Source organism: Pseudorca crassidens, chromosome 4 (genome assembly GCF_039906515.1).
Source record: "Pseudorca crassidens isolate mPseCra1 chromosome 4, mPseCra1.hap1, whole genome shotgun sequence".
NCBI classification, from domain to species: Eukaryota; Metazoa; Chordata; class Mammalia; order Artiodactyla; family Delphinidae; genus Pseudorca; species Pseudorca crassidens.
Window position 1 is genome coordinate 137,811,702 of NC_090299.1, and position 25,319 is coordinate 137,837,020.

The 25,319-nt window shown below is 38.6% G+C and overlaps 1 protein-coding gene across 2 annotated transcripts in view; it reads left to right on the forward strand.

The window, feature by feature from the left end:
* The window catches only part of EIF4E (eukaryotic translation initiation factor 4E), a 113,304-nt gene that overhangs the window by 8,155 nt on the left and 79,830 nt on the right, over positions 1-25,319 (forward strand). The gene's annotated exons all lie outside the window — the stretch shown is intronic.

Sequence of the window (25,319 nt, forward strand, 5' to 3'; positions counted from 1 at the left end):
GGCTTGCACAGTTTCTGCTGAAAGATCAGCTGTTAACCTTATGGGGATTCCCTTTTGTGTTATTTGTTGTCTTTCCCTTACTGCTTTTAATATGTTTTCTTTGTATTTAATTTTTGACAGTTTAATTAATATGTGTCTTGGCGTATTTCTCCTTGGATTTATCCTGTATGGGACTCTCTGTGCTTCCTGGACTTGATTAACTATTTCATTTCCCATATTAGGGAAGTTTTCAACTATAATCTCTTCAAATATTTTCTCAGTCCCTTTCTTTTTCTCTTCTTCTTCTGCAACCCCTATAATTGAATGTTGGTGTGTTTAATGTTGTCCCAGAGGTCTCTGAGACTGTCCTCAGTTCTTTTCATTCTTTTTTCTTTATTCTGCTCTGCAGTAGTTATTTCCACTATTTTATCTTCCAGGTCACTTATCCATTCTTCTGCCTCAGTTATTCTGCTATTGATCACATCTAGAGTATTTTTAATTTCGTTTATTGTGTTTTTCATTGTTGTTTGTTTCATCTTCATTCTTCTAGGTCCTTGTTAAATGTTTCTTGCATTTTGTCTATTCTATTTCCAAGATTTTGGATATCTTTACTATCATTATTCTGAATTCTTTTTCAGGTAGACTGCCTATTTCCTCTTCATTTGTTAGGTCTGGTGGGTTTTTATCTTGCTCCTTCATCTGCTGTGTTTTTCTGTTTTGTCATTTTGCTTATCTTACTGTGTTTGGGGTCTCCTTTTCGCAGGCTGCAGGTTCATAGTTCCCGCTGTTTTTGGTGTCTGTCCCCAGTGGCTAAGGTTGATTCAGTGGGTTGTGTAGGCTTCCTGGTGGGGGGGACTAGTGGCTGTGTTCTGGTGGATGAGGCTTGATCTTGTCTTTCTGGTGGGCAGGTCCACATCTGGTCTTGTGTTTTCAGGTGTCTGTGGACTTATTATGATTTTAGGCAGCCTCTCTGCTAATGGGTGAGGTTGTGTTCCTGTCTTGCTAGTTGTTTGGCATACGGTGTCCAGCACTGTAGCTTGCTGGTCGTTGAGTGAAGCTGGGTGCTGGTGTTGAGATGGAGATCTCTGGGAGATTTTCACCATTTGATATTATGTGCAGCTGGGAGGTCTCTTGTGGACCAGTGTCCTGAAGTTGGCTCTCCCACCTCAGAGGCACAGCACTGACTCCTGGCCACAGCACCAAGAGCCTTTCATCCACATGGCTCAGAATAAAAGGGAGAAAAAGTAGAGAGAAAGAATTAGTAGAAGTAGGAAGAAAGAAAGAAAGGAGGGAGGGAGGGAGGGAGGAAGGAAGGAAGGAAGGAAAACATGAAAGAAAGAAAGAAGATAAAGTAAAATAAAGTATGATAAAATATAATAAAGTTATTAAAATAAAAAATAATTATTAAGAAAAATATTTTTTTAAAAAACGGACGGATAGAACCCTACGTCAAATGGTGGAAGCAAAGCTATACAGACAAAATCTCACACAGAAGCATACACATACACACTCACAAAAAGAGGAAAAGGGGAAAAAATCATAAATCTTGCTCTCAAAGTCCACCTCCTCAATTTAGGATGATTCGTTGTCTATTCATGTATTCCACAGATGCAGGTACATCAAGTTGATTGTGGAGCTTTAATCCGCTGCTTCTGAGGCTGCTGGGAGAGATTTCCCTTTCTCTTCTTTGTTCTCACAGCTCCCAGGGGCTCAGCTTTGGCTTTGGCCCCACCTCTGTGTGTAAGTCACCGGAGGGCGTCTGTTTTTCGCTCAGACAGGACGGGGTTAAAGGAGCCGCTGATTCGGGGGCTCTGGCTCACTCAGGCCGGGGGGAGGGAGGGGCACCGAGGGCGGGGTGAGCCTGCGGCGGCAGAGGCCGGCGTGACGTTGCAGTGGCCTGAGCCGCACCATGCGTTCTCCCGGGGAAGTTTTCCCTGGATGCCGGGGCCCTGGCAGTGGCGGGCTGCACAGGCTCCCCAGAAGCAGGGTGTGGAGAGTGACCTGTGCTCGCACACAGGCTTCTTGGTGGTGGCAGCAGCAGCCTTAGCTTCTCTTGCCCGTCTCTGGGGTCCGCGCTTTTAGCCACGGCTCGCGCCCGTCTCTGGAGCTCCTTTAAGCAGCGCTCTTAATCCCCTCTCCTCGCGCACCAGGAAACAAAGAGGGAAGAAAAAGTCTCTTTGCTCTTCGGCAGGTCCAGACTTTTCCCCGGACTCCCTCTCGGCTAGCCGTGGTGCACTAACCCCTTCAGGCTGTGTTCACGCTGCCAACTCCAATCCTCTCCCTGCGCTCCGATGGAAGCCCGAGCCTCAGCTCCCAGGGCGGGTGAGCAGACAAGCCTCTCGGCTGGTGAGTGCCGGTCGGCCCTGATCCTCTGTGCGGGAATCTCTCCGCTTTGCCCTCCGCACCCCTGTTGCTGCGCTCTCCTCCGCGGCTCGGAAGCTTTCCCCCTCCGCCACCTGCAGTCTCCGCCCACAAAGGAGCTTCCTAGTGTGTGGAAACCTTTCCTCCTTCACAGCTCCCTCCCACTGATGCAGGTCCCATCCCTATTCTTTTGTCTGTTTTTTCTTTTTTCTTTTGCCCTACCCAGGTACGTGGGGAGTTTCTTGCCTTTTGGGAGGTCTGAGGTCTTCTGCCAGCATTCAGTAGGTGTTCTGTAGGAGTTGTTCCACGTGTAGATGTATTCCTGGTGTATCTGCTAGGGTTGGAGGGTCTCCTGCAGAGGCGGGGCATGGCTGTGCTCATCATGGGAACAAGGATACTGGCAGCAGAAATTCTGGGAAGTACTCCTTGATGTAAGCGCTCCCAGAGTCGGCCATTAGCCCCACCAAAAGGCCTCTATAGTATGTTTAGATCCCTTGTAATCTTTGTCCATCTACTCTGGAGAAATTCCAGTTTGTTGACCTCTGTTGGGTTGTGTCCAGGACTGAGCTAATCAAATAGAGAAACAGGAATTTCTGAAAATTCTAGTTCAAAAGACCCTCAGGGTTTTTCGCAGGGAGACTAGAAACTCTCCTGCTCTTGCTGGCCACCTCCTCTGGAGGCTGCTGCTTCCTTGCATCTTTAGGAAAGAAGTGCTTGGGGCAGTTAAGAGCCCAGATGTTGTATTAAGATAGGCAAACCTGGGTTGAAACCTCTACCTACATACCCCCTCCCTTAGTCATGTTTCCATGGGCCACTTGTTTAACCTCACTTTCCATATCAGAAAAATACAGATTAGAGTACCTACCTCATAGAGTTTTGTCATAATTAATTTGGAAACACTTTGTGAAGTGCTTAAGAGACCAATAAGTTATAATTATTATCAATACTAGTTAGCCTTGCCATCAGCTCCTCTTTCTTTGGTCCCCTTCACCCCCACAAGGCAAGCTATTGAGTGATATAAACTTCTTAAGACCACCTTTATGGCTGGTTTTGGTTTTGGGGTTTGTTTGGTTTTTTTTTGAGTTTTTTTTTTGGCTGTGTTGAGTCTCTTTGCTGCGTGCGGGCTTTCTCTAGTTGCGGTGAGCAGGGGCTATTCTTTGTTGTGGTGCGCAGGCTTCTCAATGCGATGGCTTCTCTTGTTGCGGAGCATGGGCTCTAGGCACACGGCTTCAGTAGTTGTGTCACATGTGCTCAGTAGTTGTGGCTTGTGGGCTCTACAGCACAGCCTCAGTAGTTGCAGCACACGGGCTTAGTTGCTCCACGGCATGTGAAATCTTCCCAGACCAGGGCTCGAACCCATTGTCACCCTGCATTGGCAGGTGGATTCTTCACCACTGCGCCACCAGGGAAGTCCCTGGCTGTCCTTCAGATAAGCAATTTTATGCTTTTGTTTAAGCATGAAAAAGTGATAAACATAGATTTTTATAAAATTATGTCAGACATAGTCCTGTTGTATTCTTCTCTTCCTTCTTCTTCTGAGATTTTTAAGTCAAAATCCCCATTGGACATCGGTTTCTGTTTTAATTACCTTGGGCAAAGTTCAGCAAACCCACTTACAGGCAGAAGAATGGACTTCAGAGTCTCAGATGAGAATTTGGCATTTCTGAGAGTCCTTTGGCCCTGGAGGCACTTGTTTCCCTGGACTTTTGCACAGAGAAAAGCATTTTTCAGGTAGTATCTAAGCACATGCCCAAAGCCATCTGCCCAGCTTGCTATTCTGTTTCAAGTGTCCACAGACAGTTCACATTCAACATGGTCAAAAATAAACAATTGTCCTCTATTTGGCACTTCTGTCACCCCCTTTAAATCTGCTTTTTCTCCTGAATTTCCTATTTTGTTTAGTGACATCCTTTCTACTGTTATCTCCCAAGTTAAAAATTAGGCTCTCTCAGGAGTTCCCTGGTGGTCTAGTGGTTAGGATTTGGTACTTTCACTGCCATGGCCTGGGTTCAATCCCTGGTCGGGGAACTGAGATCCTGCAAGCCATGCAGTGTGGCCGAAAAAAAAAAATTAGGCTCTCTCTTCTTCCGTATGCCCCTACATCAAATTATTTACTCAATCCTATAGGTTTTATCTTCTAAGTATTTGTTTTATGTGTTCTCTCTATACTTTGGCTTTAGTTTTAGTTGAGGCCGTTTTAAGCCTAAGCTTTACAGTAGCCTCTTAACTACCCCTAATTCCATTGAATCTGATCCCTGCCATCAAACTGATTGTTCTAAGAGACAAATCTGATCATGCCTTTCCCCTGCTTAACATCTTTCACTAATATGGGGCCTATGGAGCTGGAGCCAGGGTCAGAGAGGTGACCAGAGCTTGCAGAATTGGGGCCAATGAAACAGCGCTAAGGGGATCTCTGGGACCACCAAGGCCAAAGCTAAGGAGATAATCAAGGATCAGAGGCTTGGTACATAAAGGGGAAATGAGAAAATAAGTAATTAAATTAAAGATACTGAGATTCAAATTTTTCACTGTCTAAGGAGGGAGTTTAAAATATGGAAAGGCTGAAGGCTAGAATGAATCATGTAGTGTTGTATTGGAATTAGAAGTATCAGCGTGAACTCAAATTTTGATACATAGATAATATAGACATGTGTGTGTGTGTGTGTGTGTGTGTGTGTAAGTAATGCTTTACCCACTGAGAGGGCCTAATGGCAATGAGCACATCTGATTTCCAGATCTTGGTTTCTAAATACCATTCTCCACTAAAAGGAATCAGAGCTCCTGGAGAACTGGCTCATTCCAGGAGCAGGGTAAGTACAAGATAAGTCTGTAAAGTCTCATTGTACCAGAACATAAACTAAAGCTCAGAAATGATGGAGACCCCTGCAACTAAGACCCGATGCAGCCAAAAATATAAATAAACAAATAAATATTTTTTAATAAATAAATGATGGAAAGTATAAAAAGGACATAGTAGCCAATTTGAAGGAGCTCCCACTGGCCAAACTGGAGACAATCTGAGCATCAGAATAAATAATGATAGTATCAGGTTATAACCCATTTAAAAAATGGTCATCCATGAGCCCATACTGATAAAAACACATAAATAAACACACAAATGAGGGGCAAAAGTAAGCACTTCTTTATAATAGAATGTCGGATAATAAGTGTGGAAGAAATGAAGTCATTAGAAAATCACTGTTCGGCAACCATTATAGTAATACTTTTTTAGGCAGGAGCCATCAATGGGTGCTAAAACAATTGGGGGAGAATTTGTTAAGAAACAGGATATTTACATAGCCTCAGTGTAACTCCCTACAAAATATTTATCATTTAAGAAGGCAAAATGGTAACTTCACAGCTGAGAAACATTGCAGGTGCTTTCTTAACTATGTTATCAAAGTTAAAATCACCAGGAAGAGGACAAATCAACTTTGTGCACCTCCTAATATGAAACACTGAGAACATGGTATATCTTTTGTGGTGTTCTTGCCAAAAATGCATAATTGATTCTAATCATGAGGAAACATAAGACAAATCCAAACAGAAGACAATCAACAGTATAATTGACCTGTACTCTTCAAAATGCCAATGACCCAACAGGGAAAGATTTGAGGAACTATTCCAAATCAAAAGAGACTGAAGAGACATAACAATTAAATGTAACACTTGAAACTGGGTTGGATCTTGGACCAAAAGAAAAAAAATGTTTTTGCTGTAAAGGAAATGGGTTATGTTTGATCCCTATTTGATCTCTTGGTGAAATTATAATTCTGTTTCTTCAAGATCCAGCTCAGATATCACTTTACCCATTAAATTTTTGCTGACCTCCATAGCTCTAGTTAATCAGTGGCTTCCACTGTGCTACCTCTAAACCAGGTACATGGTGCTATTGTCGCCATTAAGGATAATTTTAAGTAACATTTATTAAGAACTTACTATATGCTAAGCATATGATCATATGCTTATAAGTAAGTATAGATACTAATGGGTTTACTTTTAATTCACATAAGGACCCTATGAGGAAGGTACTAGTACTAATCCCATTTTTATCTCTCTAGCCCAAGTTCACATAACCAGTAGGTGGCTGAGCCTGGACTTGAGTTCAAGTCTGTCTGACTACAAAGCCCATGCTCTTAACCACTGTACTCGTTACCTTTAATCTTTCACCTGTCTCTCCTACTAGACTGTAACTTTCTGTGACAAGAGGGTTATAGCTTATTTTTTTCTCTATTCCCAACCGTTAACCCTATCACAATTCTTGACATATAAGTGCTCAGTAAATGTTTTTCCTTCTTAAGTTTTTTGCAAATATGAATTATGTCAAATGTTCAAAAAAGAAGAAGGATATATGTACATGTTGATTGAAAGAGAGATAGAGTTGGGGGTGATGGGGAGAATACCTGTTCTGTCAGAATGCAGAAAGAAGCAGAAGACACTCTCAAGCTGGGTAATTTCAGAAGAGTGAAGAATTTAATAAAGGAACTAGGGACTTCCCTGGTGGTCCACTGGTTAAGACTCCGAGCTTCCACTGCAGGAGATGCAGGTTCAGTCCCTGGTCAGGGAAGTTTCACAAGCCACAGGCGCTGCCCAAAAAAGAGACAGACTCTATACTAAGGCATGGACAGTGTCTTGGAAAACCAAAAGAAATACTACAATAACTGAGAGTTAACAATGAGGCAATATTTACATTTCTTGGTCTGAAGGAATAAAGGGAATGGACAGTAAGTTGCAACTGCCCTCGAAAATCAAAGCCACAAGTTTCCGTATTCAGATCCAGTGGAAAATGGATCAACTATATTTCCTCTTTCTGTAGTAGCATTTTCACTGATGGATGCTAAAGAATGCTTTGTGCCTGCTGAAGAAATATTTCTAGCCAAAATTGAGAAGTTTATTAGCGTTCAGCAAAATAGTTTTTTGGTTCTGTCTGCTACCCTACATGGGGCCCGAGGAATGGAAACTGATGTTCAGGATTCAGCAGAGACTCCTGGATAGTACCTTATTGGATACTTCCAGTACACTACACAATAAATGCAAATAAATGCAAAACCCGGAGTCAGCTGAGAGGAGAGGGCCTCCTAGCAGGAGCTGTGACTTTTGGTTAAGAGGCCTAACCAACCCAAAGCCACCCCAAAATCAGGAATCTGGGACCTCATTCTCTTCCTCCCTTTCAATCCTCTAAAAGCGACAAGGATAAGGAGCCCATTGATCTACAGTGAAACATACAAGTCAGCCTCAAAGGGCAGAGGACCAGATTGAGATGGGTGGAAAATGGATGCAGAGGGGCAAATGGAAAATCACCCGGAATAATGTTGTACCTACCACCTCTCTTAAGAAATGGAATACGGCCAATACGGTTGAAGTCCTCAGTGTACCCCTCCCCAGTCACATCCCTCTGCTTCCTCTCCTCCAGTGCTGCCATAAAGATTCTTAGACTTCTGCATAATATGTTATTTTTAAAATAAAATTAAATAAAAGAATTTTCTGAAAAGGACTAACACCTTCCTTGCTCTGTCATATTTTTATACTTGAGAAGCGTCATGGTATTATCAATGGGCTGGGAGTCAGAAAACTCTGATCCATGTGTCTAGTTCCAAACTCTTTGTCTTGTGCAAAGCAATTAAAATCTTTCAGCTTTTGTTTCCTCATCTGTAGAACATTGTTATGAAAATCAAATGAATTGGTACCTATGAAATCATTTTGTAAACTGGAAAGCACCAATGAAAGTAAACGATCGCCGTTTATGTCTGCCCCCCTTCTATATATAACATATCCTGTAAGAGCAAGAACCTTGTCTCTCTTGTTTGTTTGCTGTTGTGTCCCTAGTACCCAGAATGGGGGCTGGCACAGTATAGGCATTGCATTAGTATTAATCAGGGAATGCTAACTGCTGTAACAGACAATCCCAAAACACTCAGTGGCTTAAGAAAATCAGCATCAGTTGTAGGTCAGTCAGGGAAGCCTTGCTCTCTCAGTCAATCAGAGATTCCGGATCAATCACTTATCTCTACCACATCCTAGGTCCTTGAAATCCTTACCCAAGGATAGGCTGGCACAGGAGCTTTCCTGTGCATGAGATTTAACAGGCCACTGCTGGGAGTGGTGTAGTTCACTTTAGCTCATCCCATTGGCCAGAAGTCAGTCACTGGCCACATACAAGGGATGCTAAAAAACATAGTTTACCTGTAGCTTCAAAATAAGAGAAAATGCGTTTGATCAGCATCTAGCCAGTCATTGCTATGGCTTTCACTAAATATCTGTAGAATAAATACATGAAAAATTAATGAAATATATACAAATGAATGTAGCCTAAGATCCACTTTTGTTTTTTAGCTTCTCAGTAATGGCTTAATTTTTTTAAATGAAATATAGTTGATTAACAATGTTGTGTTAGTTCAGGTATACAGCAAAGTGATTCATATATATGTGTGTGTGTGTGTGTGTGTGTATATATATACATATATATATATACATATATATACACACACACACACACACACACACACATATATATACACATATATATATTCTTTTTCAGATTCTTTTCCATTATAGGTTATTACAAGGTATTGAATATAGTTCCCTGTGCTATACAGTAGGTCCTTGTTTTTTATCTATTTTATGTATAATAGTGTATATCTGTTAATCCCAAACTCCTAATTTATCCCTCCCCCAACCCCTTTCCCCTTTGGTAACCATAAATTTGTTTTCTATGTCTGTGAGTCTGTTTCTGTTTTGGAAATAAGTTCACTTGTATCATTTTTTTAGATTCCACATATGTGATATCATATGTTTCTCTGTCTGACTTACTTCACCTAGGATGATAATCTCTAGGTCCATCCATGTTGCAGCAGGTGGCATTATTTCATTCTTTTATGGTTGAGTAGTATTCCATTGTATATATCTTCTTTATCCATTCACCTATCTGTGGACGTTTAGTTTGCTTCTGTGTCTTGGCTATTGTAAATAGTGCTGCTATTGAACATTGGGGTGCATGTATCTTTTCAAATTAGAGTTTTCATCATTTTCGGATCTATGCCCAGAAGTGGGATTGCTGGATCATATGGTAGTTCTATATTTAGTTCTTTAAGAAACCTCCATACTGTTCTCCATAGTGGCTGCACCAATTTACATCCCCACCAACAATGTAGGAGGGTTCCCTTTTCTCCACACCCTCTCCAGCATTTGTTATTTGTAGACTTTTTATGATGGCCATTCTGACAGGCGTGAGGTGAAATGTCATTGTAGTTTTGATTTGCATTTCCCTGATGATTAGAGATGTTGAGCATCTTTTCATGTGCCCATTGCCCATCTCAATTTCCTCTTTGGAAAAGTATCTATTTGGGTCTGCTGTCCATTTTTTGATTGGGTTGTTTTGTTTTGTTTGTTTGTTTGTTTTAATACTGAGCTCTATGAGCTGTTTGTATATTTTGGAAATTACACCCTTGTTGGTCGCATTGTTGGCAAATAATTTCTCCCAGTCCCTAAGTTGTCTTTGTTTTGTTTATGGTTTCCTTTGCTGTGCAAAAGCTTTGAAGTTTAGTTAGGTCCCATTTGTTTATTTTTGCTTTTACTTCCATTATTCTAGGAGATGGATCTAAAAAAATATTGCTTCTATTTATATCAAAGAGTGTTCTGCCTATGTTTTCATCTAGGTTTTATAGTATACAGTCTTACATTTAGGTCTTTAATCCATTTTGAGTTTATTTTTCTATATAGTGTTAGAATATGTTCTAATTTCATTCCTTTACATGTAGCTGCCCAGTTTTCCCGACACCACCTTTTTTTTTTTTTGCCACACAGCATGCAGGATCTTAGTTCCCTGACCAGAGATCAAACCTGTGCCCCATGCAGTGGAAGCACAGATTCTTAACCACTAGACCACTAGGGCAGTCACCAGCACCACTTATTGAAGAGACTGTCTTTTCTCCACTGTGTATTCTTGCCTTCTTTGTTGTAGATTGACCATAAGTGTGTGGGTTTTTTTCTGGGCTTTGATCTATGTGTTCATAGATCTGTCCCATTGATCTATGTGTCTGTTTTTGTGTCAGTACCATGCTGTTTTGATTACTGTAGCTTTTCTAGTTAATTTTTCTAATGCATAGTATGATAAAATTTTTTTTTTAGTTATAGGCAGAGCCAGTGCTTGACCTATAGGTATTGTAAAAATTGCCTGGCCTATTTTGAGGAGACAGCTTGACCTTTATTAAAATGCTTTAATTTTAACATGTACACATTTTATTTCTACTAGAAAGTGGTTTTTACAATTAATATTAACATTGTACACACTTGTGTGTGTTTTTATGTGTATATGTACACAGAGTAGCAAAATAACAGAAAGACGAGGTTACACAAATTCACATTTCAGCCAGGAACAACATAAAACATATCCCTGTGTGCTTCTATACAATATGTATGTGTTCATCAGATGATATTGTAAATTATATCTCCAATAATGATTTTTACTCATGAAATGAAATAGAATTAGCATTTTTTGCTAAAAACCTCTCTAAAAGTCAGTATATTCCTTACTGTGTTGCTGTAGATAGCTTTTCTGCAATATTCTTTTTCAGTTTATAAAGAACCAGATTATAACAGGCTGTTTACAATTCTAAGCAATGACATCTTTTCCTTCTTATTAAATTATAAAGCACCCAATGCATTTTAATAGATGCTTCGATTAAATTATGAGTATGAATAACAAAATTTCTGTTGGTCCTGATTTGCAACCAGTCAGGATGGGGGAAAAATTCCCACACCTACCTTGTACATAAATACAGAGGCTCTTAAAATATTTAAAATGAGACATTTGTATTTAAAACCGTATTTTAAATAGACACAATAAACATTATTTGATAAATATTTGTTAGTACTTTTAAGAGGGTGTTTTTCTCACTTTATCAATAAACATCTACTAGAGATAAACTAGAAAATATAACAAAAATATTTTTTTTATAAACCAAGTTTTAAAACTACCAACAAGTAGCTTACTGAGAAATGTATTAATATCAACAGGAAGAAATTTAGAAAATTTTATTGAGAGACATAAATAAATATAAAGACAACGTTTATATATAGGAAGACAAACTTGTTTTTAATTGATGTATCGTTGATTTACAATTTGTGTTAGTTTCAAGCATACAAACTTTTTTTTTAAATGTCAGTTTATCCCAAGTTAATATATAAGTTATTACAGTTAAAATTAGTGAGATGTTATTATAGTTTTGTTAGTTATTGAAATTATTTTTAATTTTTTTAAAAATAGTCAAGGATAGGCACAAGATTATGGAAGGGAAATAATAAATTAAAAGGGAAGCCTAATTTTACCATATATAAAACAACATATGGTACCAGTATAATAATATAGTCCCATGGGATAAAATAGTCTAGAAAGCAGAGTGATAGAGTCCAAAAAATAAGAATAACTGAGTTCAAATTCTGATTAATCCCCTTTCTAGTTAGTTTCTCCTTGCCTGCCTTTTACATAAGAGAATTTATTCACATATGATGGATGAAAGTATTACAAATCAATGTAGAGGGGAAGAATGTTTGAGTAAATAATCTAAGGAAAATTAGGTGGCAATTTGGAAAACAAAATTTTTTAATGATAAATCAAGAACAAAAGTAAAGGGCTTCCCTGGTGGCACAGTGGTTAAGAATCTGCCTGCCAATTTAGGGGACACGGGTTCGAGCCATGGTCCAAGAAGATCCCACATGCCGTGGAGCAACTAAGCCCGTGTACCACAACTACTGAGCCTGTGCTCTAGAGCCTGTGAGCCACAACTACTGAGCCTGCATGCCACAACTACTGAAGCCCACACATCTAGAGCCCGTGCTCCACAACAAGAGAAGCCACCACAATGAGAAGCCCACGCACTGCAACGAAGAGTAGCCCCCACTCGCCTCAACTAGAGAAAAGCCTGCACGAAGCAACAAAGACCCAACTCAGCCAAAAATAAAATTATAAAATAATAATAATAAAATAAATTAAAGAACAAAAGTAAAAAATTAAAGGTAATAAAATTAGCCAAAGAATAACTGAAAGAAACAAAATTGGATATTTAGAAAACCTCTGAGAGATTTTCTAGGTCTATGTTTAGAAATTATTTAAAAAAGAAGACTAAGTCCAAATTCAACTTTATCATGTACTTATTGAGCACCTACCATATCCTAAGCCTTATTATAGAATCTCAGGCTAGATCAGTAAACAACAGACAACACAGAGTTTGTATTCTTGAAGATTCTAGCAAGAATCAAATAAATATCAAGGATAAATAACTTCTTTCAAGAAAAATAAAGAACTGTGTGGTTACTGGCTTATAGACAGATGTATAAATCAGTGGAATAGAATTGAGAGTCCAGAAAAAACCCCATACATTTATCTTCCAAAAAGTTGGAAACGACACAAATGTCCACCTACTGCTGAAGGAATTTTTTAATGTGTTGTATCTGTATAATGGGATAGTATTCAGCCATAAAAAGAGTGAAGTACATGCTACAACATGGGTAAGCCTCAAAAGCATTATGCTAAGTGAAAGAAGCCAAACACAAAAAGCCACATATTGTATGATTTCATTTACATGAAATGTCCAGAATAGGCAAAACCATAGAGATAGAAATTAAGTTAGTGGTTTCCAGGGGACAGGGACAAGAGAGAATGGGGAGTGACTGAGGATTTCTTTTCAGGTGATGAAAATGTTCTGGAATTAGTGGTGATAGTCTTATCGTTGTTCTTTTGAAAGTGATTTTTTTTTCCCTGTGAATGCTTTTAAGATTTCGCTCTTTGTCTTTGGTGTTCATTAGCTTTGCTATGATGTGCCGGACATGATTTTCTTTCTATTTGCTAGGGTCTAGAGTTTATTGACTGTACGGCTTGATATCTCTTGTCGGATTTTGAAAATTCTTAGTCAGTATCTCTCATTACACATATGTTAAAAGTAAATTTCAGTTACACATATATTCAGTTTCTTATCAGTGTCCCATATGATTCTTACGCTCTTTTTAATATTTTCTATTCTTCCTCTTCTCCAACTTTCTGTCTGAATACAAGCCAACCCTTGTGCTAGGAACCCAAAATGTTATTATTTGGTGGTTTTTTCTCCTGATCTTAAATCATTCAAGAAAATTGTCCTCCTATCTCCTGCCAAAGAGGTGTGTATATCTGACTGCCTTAATGCCCAGGAAAGAGTCTTCATATTTTCAATTTTTTTTTAACATCTTTACTGGAGTATAATTGCTTTACAATGTTGTATTACTTTCTACTGTATATGCATATTTTCACTTTTTTCTCCCAGTCAGCTCCTGGAGGCACAGCTTCCTCTTGTGCAGATCTCATGTTTTCATTCCCATTTTCTTTGATCTTGTGGGTTTTGATATATATTTTATTCTTTTACTGCCTCTTTATGAAGCTTTGAGTAGAAGAAAAAATAAGTGGTCACTCTGCCACGTTAAACAGGAAGTCATATGTACAGTACTATTCAGTGCTGGCAAGAGTGTCATAAAACAAAGCATTCTAATAGATTTCTAATGCTAGTGTCCTTTTTTAAAAAGGTCTTTAAATCTGATCTCTCTTCTGAGAAGAAAACCTAAATAAATCACCTAAAATTCAAAATTAAGAATATTTTCTATGCAGAAGGATGTTCACAGTAGCATACTTACTGAAAGATAAAATTTAGATTAACCTAAATATCTAATGATCTGGTACTAGATAAATAAATCATGGAGTCTACATATAATAGAAAATTGTACAGCCCTTTAAAATTGTTTGTAAAGATACATGTTAACATAGATAAAAGCTATTACATTATTTTAACTGAAGAGGACAGAATTTTTTAAAACTTTACAGAAACAAACACAACTCAAAACAGAAGCATAGGGACTTCTCTAGTGGCACAGTAGTTAAGAATCCACCTACCAATGCAGGGTACATGGGTTCGAGCCCTGGGCCAGGAAGATACCACATGCCACAGAGCAACTAAGCCCGTGCACCACAACTACTGAGCCTGCACTCTAGAGCCCGCAAGCCACAACTGCTGAAGCCCATGTGCCACAACTACGGAAGCCTGCGCGCTTAGAGCCCATGCTCCACAACAAGAGAAGCCACCTCAATGAGAAGCCCGTGCACCTCAACGAAGAGTAGCCCCCACTCACTGCAACTAGAGAGAGCCCACAGTCAGCAATGAAGACCCAAAGCAGCCAAAAATAAATAAATAGATAAATAAATAAACAAATAAATTTTTTTAAAAAAGAACTACAATTCTGCAGCCTGTAGAAGTGAAACCACATTCAAAGAAAGATAGACAAAATATAAAGGCAGAGGACTTTGTACCACATGAAGGAACATGATAAAACCCCAGAAGAACAACTAAATGAAGTGGAGATAGGTAACCTTCCAGAAAAAGAATTCAGAATAATGATAGTGAAGATGATCCAGGACCTCGGAAAAAGAATGGAGGCAAATATCGAGAAGATGCAAAAAATATTTGACAAAGATCCAGAAGAATTAAAGAACAAACACCTAGAAGAATTAAAGAACAAACAAATAGAAGAATTAAAGAACAAACAAACAGAGATGAACAATACAATAACTGTAATGAAAACTACACTAGAAGGAATCAATAGCAGAATAACTGAGGCAGAACAGATAAGTGACTTGGAAGACAATGGTGGAATTCACTGCCACGAAACAGAATAAAGAAAAAAGAATGAAAAGAAATGAAGGCAGCCTAAGACATCTCTGGGACAACATTAAACACAGCAACTTTCGCATTGTAGGGGTCCCAGAAGGAGAAGAGAGAGAGAAAGGACCTGAGAAAATATTTGAAGAGATTATCGTCGAAAACTTCCCTAACATGGGAAAGGAAATAGCCACCCAAGTCCAGGAAGTGTAGACAGTCCCAGGCAGAGTAAACCCAAGGAGAAACACACCAAGACACATAGTAATCAAATTGACAAACATTAAAAACAAAGAAAAAATATTGAAAGCAGCAAGAGAAAAATGACAAATAACATACAAAGGAACACCCATAAGGTTAACAGCTGATTTCTCAACAGAAACTCTACAAGCCAGAAGGGAGTGGCACGATATACTTAAAGTGATGAAAGGAAAGAACCTACAACCAAGATTACTCTACCCTGCAAGGATCTCATTCAGATTCGATGGAGAAATCAAAAATTTTATAGGCAAGCAAAAGCTAAGAGAATTCAGCACCACCAAACCAGCTCTACAACAAATGCTAAAGGAACTTCTCTAAGTGGGAAACACAAAAGAAGAAAAGGACCTACAAAAACAAACCCATAACAATTAAGAAAATGGTAATAGGAACATACATATTGATAATTACCTTAAACGTGAATGGATTAAATGCTCCAACCAAAAGACACAGGCTCGCTGAATGGATATAAAAACAAGACCCATGTATATGCTGTCTACAAGAGACCCACTTCAGACCTAGGGACACATACAAACTGCAAGTGAGGGGGTGGAAAAAGATATTCCATGCAAGTCGAAATCTAAAGAAAGCTTGGAGTAGCAATACTCATATCAGATAAAAGAGACTTTAAATTAAAGAATGTTACAAGAGACAAGGAAGGACACTACATAATGATCAAGGGATCAATCCAAGGAGAAGATATAATAATTATAAATATATACGCACCCAACATAGGAGCACCTTAATACATAAGGCAACTGCTAACAGCTATAAAAGAGGAAATCAACAGTAACTCAATAATAGTGGGGGACTTTAACACCTCACTTACACCAATGGGCAGATCATCCAAACAGAAAACTAACAAAGAAACACAAGCTTTAAATGACACAATAGACAAGTTAGATTTAGTTGGTATTTATAGGACATTCCATCCAAAAACAGCAGATTACACTTTCTTCTCAAGTGCTCACGGAACATTCTCCAGGATAGATCACATCTTGGTTCACAAATCAAGCCTCAGTAAATTTAAGAAAATTGAAATCATATCAAGCATCTTTTCTGACCACAACGCTATGAGATTAGAAATGAATTACAGGGAAAAAACGTAAAAAACACAAACACATGGAGGCTAAACAATACGTTACTAAATAACCAAGAGATCACTGAAGAAATCAAAAAGGAAATCAAAAAATACCTAGAGACAAATTGCAACAAAAACACGACCATCCAAAACCTATGGGATGCATCAAAAGCAGTTCTAAGAGGGAAGTTTATAGCAATACAATCCGACCTCAAGAAACAAGAAAAATCTCAAAAAATAATCTAACCTTACACCTAAAGGAACTAGAGAAAGAAGAACAAACAAAACCCAAAGTTAGCAGAATGAAAGAACTCATAAAGATCAGAGCAGAAATAAATGAAATAGAAACAAAGAAAACAATAGCAAAGATCAATAAAACTAAAAGCTGATTCTTTGAGAAGATAAACAAAATTGATAAACCTTTAGCCAGATTCATCAAGAAGAAGAGGACTCAATCAATAAAATTAGAAATGAAAAAGGAGAAGTTACATCAGACACCACAGAAATACAAAGCATCCTAAGAGACTACTACAAGCAACTGTATGCCAATAAAATGGACAACCTGGAAGAAATGGACAAATTCTTAGAAAAGAACGTTCCAAGACTGAACCAGGAAGAAATAGAAAATATGAACAGAGCAATCACAAGGAATGAAATTTAAACTGTGATTTAAAATTTTCCAACAAACAAAAGCCCAGGACCAGATGGCTTCACAGGTGAATTCTATCAAACATTTAGAGAAGAGCTAACACCTATCCTTCTCAAACCCTTCCAAAAAATTTCAGAGGAAGAAACACTCCCAAACTCATTCTATGAGGCCACCATCACCCTGATACCAAAACCAGACTAAGGTACTACAAAAAAAGAAAATTACAGACCAATATCACTGATGAATATAGATGCAAAAATCCTCAACAGAATACTAGCAAACAGAATCCAACAACACATTAAAAGAATCATACCATGATTCTTCATACCATGATGAAGTGAGACTTATCCCAGGGATGCAAGAATTCTTCAATATACACAAATCAATCAATGTGATACACCATATTAACAAATTGAAGAATAAAAACCATATGATCATCTGAATAGATTCAGAAAAAGCTTTTGACAAAACTCAACACCGATTTATGATAAAATCTCTACAGAAAGTGGGCATAGAGGGAACCTACCTCAACATAATAAAGGCCATATATGACAAACCCACAGCAAACATCATTCTCAGTGGTGAAAAACTGAAATCATTTCCTCTAAGATCAGGAACAAGATAAGAATGTCCACTCTCACCACTATTATTCAGCATAATTTTGGAAGTCCTAGCCATGGCAATCAGAGAAGAAAAAGAAATAAAAGGAATACAAATTGGAAAAGAAGAAATAAAACTGTCACTGTTTGCAGATGACATGATACTTTACATAGAGAATCCTAAAGATGCCACCAGAAAACTACTAGAGCTAATCAATGTATTTGGTAAAGTTGCAGGATACAAAATTAATGCACAGAAATCTCTTGCATTCCTATATACTAACAACAGAAGATCAGAAAGAGAATTTAAGGAAACAATTCCATTCACCATTGCAACAAAAAGAATAAAATACCTATGAATAAACCTACCTAAGGAAGTAAAAGACCTGTGCTCAGAAAACTATAAGACACTGATGAAAGAAAGCAAAGATGACACAAACAGATGGAGAGATTTACCATGTTCTTGGATTGGAAGAATCAGTATTGTGAAAATGACTATACTACCCAAAACAATCTACCGATTCAATGCAATCCCTATCAAATTACCAGCGGCATTTTTTACATAACTGGAACAAAAAAGCTTAAAATTTGTATTCAGACACAAAAGACCCCGTATAGCCAAAGCAGTCTTGAGGGGAAAAAAATGGAGCTGGAGGAATCAGACTCCCTGACTTCAGACGTATTACAAAGCTACAGTAATCAAGACAACATGGTACTGGCACAAAAACAGAAATATAGATCAATGTAACAGAATAGAAAGCCCAGAGATAAACCCACACACCTATGGTCAACTAATCTATGGTCAACTAATCTAAAGGAGGCAAGGATATACAATGGAGAAAAGACAGTCTCTTCAATAAGTGGTACTGGGAAAACTGGACAGCTACATGTAAAAGAATGAAATTAGAACCCTCCCTAACACCATACACAAAAATAAACTCAAAATAGATTAGAAACCTATATGTAAGACTGGATGCTATAAAACTCTTAGAGGAAAATATAGGAAGAACACTCTTTGACATAAATCACAGCAAGATCTTTTTTGATCCACCTCCTAGAGTAATGGAAATAAACACAAAAATAAGCAGATGGGACCTAATGAAACTTAAAACTTTTGCAAAGGAAAGGAAACTACAGACAAGATGAAAAGACAACCCTCAGAATGGGAGAAAATATTTGCAAATGAATCAACAGAAAAAGGATTAATCTCCAAAACATATAAACAACTCATGCAGCTCAATATTAAAAAAACAAACAACCCAATCAAAAACTGGGTGGAAGATCTAAAGAGACGTTTCTCCAAAGAAGACATACAGAGGGCCAAGAAGCACATGAAAAGCTGCTCAACTTCACATTATTAGAGAAATGAAATCAAAACTACAATGAGGTATCACCTCACACCAGCTAGAATGGGCATCATCGGAAAATCTACAAACAACAAATGCTGGAGAGGGTGTGGAGAAAAGGGAACCCTCTTGCCCTGTTGGTGGGAATGTAAACTGATACAGCCACTATGGAGAACAATATAGAGTTTCCTGAAAAATCTAAAAATAGAACTACCAAATGACCCAGCAATCCCACTACTCGGCATATACCCAGCGAAAACCATAATTCAAAAAGACACATGAACCCCAATGTTCATTGCAGCACTATTTACAATAGGCAGGTTGGAAGCAACCTAAATGCCCATTGGCAGACAAATGTATAAAGAAGATGTGGTACATATATACAATGGAATATTACCCAGCCATTAAAAGGGACAAAACTGGGTCATTTGTAGCGACGTGGGTGGATCTAGAGACTGTCATTCAGGGTGAAGTCCAAAAGAGAAAAACAAATATATTTTAACACATATATGTGGAACCTAGAAAAATGGTACAGATGTACCAGTTTGCAGGGCAGAAATAGAGACACAGATGTAGAGAACAAACGTATGGACACCAAGGGGGGAAAGCAGCGGAGGGTGGGGGGGGTGGTGTGATGAATTGGGCGATTGGGATTAACATGTATACACTGATGTGTGTAACACTGATGACTAATAAGAACCTGCTGTATAAAAAATAAATAAAATAAAATTCAAAATTCAGAAAAAAAGAACAGTATAGAAGAAACATTTCCAAATATGAACAATACTTACTTTAGGATGGTAGAACAATGACAAATAGGGTTTCTTTTCTATATACTTTTATATTTTTCCCAGTATGCCTAATGAATGTGTGCTTTCTTAAAATAAGGAAAATGGGGAAAACAGTATGTTTAAATGAAGAAACATTATTTCTTTAACTTACATACTATGCTATTTATAATAATATGAAACCCACATTATTTGTCCAAAATCTCCTATTTCTTTTTAATTCATTACAAGTTCTGGATTTCAGTTCAGTTATAAAGATGGGGATTTTTTAACATGAATTTCTTAAAAATAGTGTTTAAGTAAGAATTCTGGACTCACAAGCCTAAGAAACCCCTGGACCATCTTCTCTCCATTTCCTAGAAAACACGTTTCATTTACAGTTCAGCCTCAGAATGAATTGAGTTAAATTCTGTGCTAATACAGCTTTAAAATGCAGTGCCTCAGATAAATATCAACCAAGCACTACAAAGTTTAATTTGAGATATGTGTTCCACATTACGATCTGATCTCCCTCCATACTGTTTAACAAATTAAAATGGCAAGTGGCATCATCCCTTTCGAGGCAGCAAGAGATATTGAAGAGCTGCTTGAATTTACCTCTGCTGAAATATTCTACAATGTGTTCCACGACTGTTCTGAGATTGATTACACATACAAGTTGAAGTAAAAGTTAATTTTTTTTTTTTAGTGGGTATAGAGATGCGGTGTAAAATAAGCGCCATTCTGGTTTTCTGTTTTGAGTGCTTATGATAAATTTAAAAGAAGTGAAATATTTGAGTAATTAGAATTAGGCAAGTATCCATAAATTGTGGAACATTTGACATATACATTAACACCAAAGCCACATTGCAGATTCTGAACTTTATTTCTCATGTGAACTGTGAAAATAATGCCCAGGCTAGCAAGATCTGAAAGAAGAAAACTTGATTACCAAGGAACATAACATTTATATGCAGGAAAATAGCCTTTCATATTCTGTTTATGTTCACAGCAACCCCTTTTAGCAAGGAGAGAGCCCCAGGAAAGAAGCAAAGTGAAGTACAATTCTTTTATATCTTTCCCTTTGGGCTCAAATTATACAGAATGGTTTGTTTGCTTTCCAATAGATGGCGGGAAAGACAACTGTAGTACACCAAACCAGTTTAGAAATGAAAGACAAGCATCTGTTTGTTTTACAGATTTATCAGCTTCTTTCCTGGTAGCTCAGTCAAGCTTCTTAGGAGGCCCTCTACAGCTGCCATTTTGCCCTGCTTGGTGGTCACTCACAAGAAATGAGCTTACTGATTCCTATGGCTTCCTTTCTTAGCAAAATGGTCCTTTCCTATCAGTGCTTTCCAAGTTACTCTATTTGCATAGCTTTGTGACTCTCAAAGGAACACATACCATGTAGCATATAAATTAGGAAATTTATAGCATCCATTCATGGATCTTGATTTATGGCAGGACTCCCATTTCAGCTGTATTCTGGGCATGTCTGAAAGCAGTGCAAGAAGTGAGATCTACAGGGGCTAGCAGGAAAGGCTCAAAGGAGAGGTCAGACATGCTACCAAGGTCAGAATGTTTTTGTGGGAAAGCTACCTCATCTAGCTGTGAGTATAGCTGCTGTTGTGAGAATAACCAGTGTAACTGTGTGATGCTACTTAATTATCTCTGGATAATTCAAAAGTGTCAATGTACAACCTGGGATTGCATAATCTATCTACTTTGCTTCATTCCAATGTCATCAGCATCAAAATGAATAATGCAACTGAATGATGCAATTCACTCTTTCCCTATCTTACAGTTAAACCATTATTTCTTCTCAAGTACTTGGTACATTTAGGCAAGTTTTATGTTTCAATAATAGTATTTACAGGGACTTCCCTGGTGGTCCACTGGATAAGACTCTGTGCTCCCAATGCAGGGGGCCCGGGTTCTATCCCTGGTCAGGGAACTGGATCCCACATGCATGCTTCAACTAAGAGTTCACATGCCACAGTTAAGGAGCCTGCATGCCGCAACCAAGGAGCCAGTGACCCACAACTAAGGAAGCCCACGAGCCACAACTAAGGAGCCCTGGAGCTGCAACTGAGGAGCTCGTGAACCTCAACTAAGGAGCCTGCCTGCCGCAACTAAGACCCAGTTCAACTAAATAAATAAATAATAAAATAAATAAATAAATATAAAGAAAGTATGCCTTACCATCCTGGCTATACAAACAGAATAACAATAATAATAATAGTCTTTACAACAAGAATATTAGTAATGCATCTCTAAGGAATCTCAAGTAATTTTATAATCATTACTGTTTTACCCATGTATTCTGATATATTTTAGAAAAATGAAGAGGATATGTTTTCAATGCCTTATGTCATTTCATCTTATTTAAAGCATTGATATTATCTATAAGTACTTGATTCTATAATTTATAAAAACTGAATAAGACATGACCATAAATTGGAGAGTTCTCTGAAAAGTCTGATATTAGTGAGCCTGCACTTTTACGGCTTCCATCCTCTTTTAAAATAGAAATAGAGGTCCCCAACTAAATCATGTTATGTTCCTGAGAGTCTCAAATATTGAAGGAAAACATATTTGCCATAAGATCTCTCTCTTCGGGACTTCCCTGGTGGTCCAGTGGATAAGACTCCATGCTGCCAATGCAGGGGGGCCGGGGTTCGATCCCTGGTCAGGGAACTAGATCCCGCATGCATGCCGCAACTAAGAAGTCCGCATACCACAATTAAAGATCCCACATGCGAAACTAAGACCCGACGCAGCCTAAATAAATATTTTTTTTACCAAAAGATCTCTCTCTTCTATTTCACTTAGGATGAAAGATTTTGATGAACTCATGAGATTGTTGAAAGAATCTAACACTTAGTGATATTCAAAGATTGAAATGCAATCAGCTTAGTGGGGATATTTCTACTTATCTGAAGAGCTGAATTATTTGTCTCAACTCAGAAAATAAAGGATCAGCTTCTAATATACAGGGGTTTCATAGGATGCAAGAAGAGAACTCTTGCCTACGGAATTAGCAAAGTAAAAACTGTTTGTTTTACAAATTTAAAGATTGGCTCATGTATAAAGAATCCTGCCCACGCTGTACAAGATTACACTTGTGATGACTTAAGAGATTTCAAGAAGCAGAATGCTGATTCTGAGGTTGTAGGGCCTTTTGGGATGTATTAGTTTGCTAGGGCCACCATAACAAAATACCATGGACTGGGTGGCTTAAACAACAGCTTATTTTCTCACAATTCTGGAGGCTAGAAGCCTGAGATCAAGTTGTCGACACATTTGCTTCCTTCTGAGGCCACTCTCCCTGGCTTGTACATGTCCACCTTCTTGCCGTGTCCACCCGTGGTCATCCCTTGGTCTGTGTTGTCTCTGTCCTAATATAAGAATACCAGTCATACTAGATTAGGGCCTATCCACATGGTCTCATTTTACCTTAATTACCTCTTTAAAGGCCCTATCTCCAAACAGTCACATTCTGAGGTGCTGGGGGTTAGAATTTCAATAAATGAATTTGAGGGGGCACAATTCAGCCGATGACATCGGGAAATATGCTATCCTGGATGTGTCAGAATCTAGATCCAGGAAATGTGGAAGCAGTTCACAGTATTTCCCAATGTATGATCTTGATTATTCACATGATAATGCTAGAAGACCCAGGAGAAGATGCCTCAGCATACAACAATATTTGCATACATGGTCACACATTCAGAATAGAAGAGGAGTCAGTTACTGCTTTATGTTTTAATTTTTCATAAAGATCAGTAAACAGTTACAATATTTTCTTCCCAGAACCTTTGTCAAAATTGTGTACGTCATCTCACTTAATATCCACGTCCAAAACATCTGTTTGGTTAGAACATCTCAACCATGTATTTATCAACAAATTTATAAGTTTTACCCAAGAAGTCGGTGTCTATATGATGTATTTGTCAGAATAGGCTAACTGCTGTAACAAACAACCCTCACATCTCAGCACATTAAAGTTTATTTCTCCTTCATACAAAGTCTAGTTGGTATTCCTGATTGTGCAGCTCTCCTAGGCAATTTTTCTCCAAGTGGTTACTCAGAGGACTGGGCACTTTCCATCTTATAGCACTACCATCTTAAATAGGTGGGTTCCAAGGTTTCCATGGGAGGGTAATAGAACATGCAGAAGGCACTCCAGATATTTACTTCCTTGACCTGAATGTGAAAGCACATCACTTCTGTTCACATTGGCTAGAACCAGTCATATGCTCCTACTTAGATTCAGAGAGACTGGAAAATATAGTCTTTGGCTGGACAGCTGCTTCCCAGTAACAACTCTCCACTATGAACACAGAATCTGAACATTTAGTTGTCAGCTAGCCCCCTCTGCTATGAACAGCAACTCCAATGTAAGTTTCTTAAAATTCAGTTGCATTGCAAATATGGTGGCTAAAAGCCAGACTACCCAGCTAGAATCCTGGCTCTGCTGCTTATTGGCTGTGTGACCTTGGAAATACTGCTCACCTCTAACCACCTCAGCCTTCTCATCTGTAAAATGGGGATTTTATTCAGAGGTTTGACCTGACTCACTGTAAAGCACTTGGAATAATGCCTGGCCCGTAGCACTCTATAAATGTTACCTATTATTATTATTTACATGTCTGTCCCCACCACACTCCTTGTGAGATAGGCTCAGAAAGTTTCAGGAACCCATAGCCCTAAATGCAGCAGAGATGACCCAGGTGGCCAACAGAGGTGGCCCTGACTGAATGAATGGACCAATATTCTCTCTTGCAAAGGCTGAGTGTTTAACACACAGTAAGTCAGCAGTTTATTACCGGAGTGGAATTCAAAAAATGAAAAGAACAAAACCAAACACCCAGAGAAAAGGCAATGATCAGAAGCCATGAGACAATAAAAGCCAAGAGTTGTCAGACACCATGAATGGGAAAAGCTAGGAAAGACAATGGAGAGAATGGAGTAGCGGGAATAGCGGCTGCAGAGAGTAGCTGAGTCACCAGAATGGTGTAGGACTGCAACAGGGACCCGTGGCCTCATGAGAACACAATGGCATGAACTGCTAATATCCCAAACGACCTTCCAGATTCGTTCCAGTGGGAGGAGGGTCTGACTGTAAGACAGACATTTGTCTTCCTTATTTTACAGCCCCATCACTTAAGATTTCCTAGCATGTCATTTTGGCTTGGGATTCGAAAAAACCTGTCAGTATAGCCACTGTGATTAATTTGAAACTTAGAAGTGATCTTCGTACTCTTTTCTGATAATACAAGTATTAGTGGCTGTGAATCTCAGTTCACAGATACAGATGTACAAAAAGTGTTCTACAGCAAGGTGCTTCCTGATTCTGAGCTCCACCACCCCCTTCCACTGGTGTGTGGAAACTTAACCTTGTTCATTCTTAGAGCTTGACCCCAGCTTACCCAGGATTGTTCACAGTTCTGGTGTCTAATGCAGTGCCAAGGCATCCAGCAGGTTGGTCATCTCTTCACAGCCCTTGATCACGCTCTGTCCACATCATCCCTTCAGGTCCAGCAGCTCTGAGCTGCTTCTGCTCCAAGTTTGCAGCACGGGTATTTTTACCAAGGCTGAGAAT